The 2,337-nt window shown below is 42.7% G+C and overlaps 1 non-coding gene across 1 annotated transcript; it reads left to right on the forward strand.

Annotated features, from left to right (window-relative positions):
• The first annotated feature begins 701 nt into the window (after positions 1–701).
• Positions 702–760, forward strand: LOC138460454 (U7 small nuclear RNA). Its single transcript, XR_011263157.1, has one exon. It is a non-coding gene; the product is annotated as a U7 small nuclear RNA (small nuclear RNA).
• Positions 761–2,337: the final 1,577 nt, after the last annotated feature.

The following is a 2,337-nucleotide window of genomic DNA, read 5'->3' on the forward strand; positions in this document are numbered from 1 at the left end:
AAGATGGTCTGTGTAGATGTCTGAGGTGTGCTGCGCGACTGTCTGCAGGGATGGGGTTCTGTCTTCGATTAGCCTGGGAGAGCGGTTGAGACAATTTAAGATCCTGAACAGAACCTATTGGATGCCTGAACGACTGTATGGGTGTTGTATGACTGCTATGGATATACGCTCAGGATGTTCTCACAGGGCAGAGACATTTAGAACACATGCTATGGGAATGTAATGAAGTGAGGCTCTTCTCGGAAAGGTTTACCTTGATATTCAACAGGGTGCTGAGAATGTCGCTTGATTATAATTTTGATGCCTTAATACTGGAAGATGATCAGCTCATCAATGATTTGACTAGTGCACAGAAAAGGTGGTTGTTGAGAGGCTCTTTGATGGCTAACAAACTGATCTTGAGACGGTGGAAGTCAATGATTCATCCCGAGGAGAGCACATGGGTTGATGAGATGGGCAAGCTTGTGATGATGGAGAGGGTTATTTACAGGCATCCGAAGAAAAATAGAATTTCTGGGGCAGATATTTGGAATTTTACTAATCTCTGCTCGATTGTATGGGAAGGTGGGGGTGGGTGGGTTCTTGCAACGGTTCTGTACATTCTTATAAAATATAAATAAAAAAATAAAAAATAAAAAAACAGAATCTTATTGTCACCCTCCTAGTGCTGGGTGCCTTCCAATACTCAGACATTTCCTCTACAGTTCACTAGCTCTTTTACTATTTGTCTAGTAGCTTCTCCTGTGTTTGGGGAGCCCCTTAGTATGGTTAAAAAAAAGATTCCAGAAAACACGTGGCAAACTGTTATTTATTTTGGGTTGGGAAACAGGTTTGCAGAATTCCCAAGTGTGCCAGTCATGCTGTCAAATGCTAGAGAACCTGCAGTTCAATGATTGCATTATGGCATGATTGCATTATTGCAGCCTTAAAACTGTAGACATCAACAATTCATCTTGGTAAGCACGGGGAGACTAGCATGTCTAAAAGAAGATTGTTCCCAAAACCAAACCATAAAATGTGAGAGTAGTATTTAAACAAAAATATTATTAACCCCTTTAAAAATGGATGTACAGTAGTGTGCCACTTGTAATTTACCCGCTGAACCCAATTGCAGCACTTTTGCAATAGCAGTGTTATAGATGAACATGCCACACTGTTCGATGGACACAGCAACTGTTCTATTACTTTATTTTATCTACATATGGGGTTGGACTCGAATAAAAGATGAAAGGGCACTGAGGCATGCCTATTTCTTCAGACCTGCGAACATGGGAGTGTAAAATGTGATAATGGTGAAACATCATTCTTGATATGAGGCGCACCGTTTGTATTGACTGAATGAGGACCCTGTCAAAAAGTTTCTACTTTTCGAACAGTTTGCCAACTGCACATTCTTAGATCTTTCATACACACCGATCTAGTACACATGAGTAGCAACGTGTCTCACAGAGAACAGTTATTGTTCTAGAGGCATTTCGAACAGGAAATGCCTACACCAACGTGCAAGCGGCGTTGCTCGGAGGGGTTCTGGGAGGGGGCTATAGGTCCAGGTTCCCGGCTAGAAGCTCAGGGGCTACAACCAAAAGGTTAGCTAGCAACGAATCCTGAAAGTCCCAACGTTAGCATTGCCCCAGATCTTTTCCAGACCTAGCAACCGCCCTGCCGACGTGTCTGAGTTCCAGGTGAGACCATGGTTCGTATTAAAAGGGTGTACTGTGCGGTTATTTCTCGTGCATTAAAGTGACCCATTTGCAATTCTAGAGACAGGACGAACTGAACTTCCGAAAATCAAACATCATTTGCGAATTCAATCCAGGTCTCCCAATTCTAGGCTTGGCAGCTTGATTTGTTTTAGGTTTTTAAAGGGCAAATGTATACCGTTAGGCTTCTTTGCGCTTAACAATCAGGGACCGAATACTGCAGAGAAAGATACCATGACAAACTAAGTGATGTTAGAAAACGGCCATGCCTTAAAGCTTTTCCAAACACAGAAGTAAACCCTCATACCTCTCAATGACAAAGGTAAGGTCTTCCAAAGAAGACAGACCCGAGATACCAATCTCACCCATGTTTAGTGTTGGCTGTTTGTTGGCATTTACGCATCACTTATAAGACACAACTATTGCATTGGAGTAAATTTAAGAGGGAGAGGACATGTGACGAGCGACACACAACTTGTTGGTGTGGTTTGGTTATTTACCCACCAATTGACTGCCCATGGCCATACTAATTCCAGTGACCATTTTCACCCCCTCCCTCACGCAAAGCACATCCTTCAGGCATCTCTTTAACTGGCTCTATCAAGCTCTATCAAGCAGCAACATCAGCATTTGGTCT

The sequence above is a fragment of the Ambystoma mexicanum genome, chromosome 4p (genome assembly GCF_040938575.1).
Source record: "Ambystoma mexicanum isolate Mex_15411 chromosome 4p, UKY_AmexF1_1, whole genome shotgun sequence".
In the NCBI taxonomy this organism is placed as follows: domain Eukaryota; kingdom Metazoa; phylum Chordata; class Amphibia; order Caudata; family Ambystomatidae; genus Ambystoma; species Ambystoma mexicanum.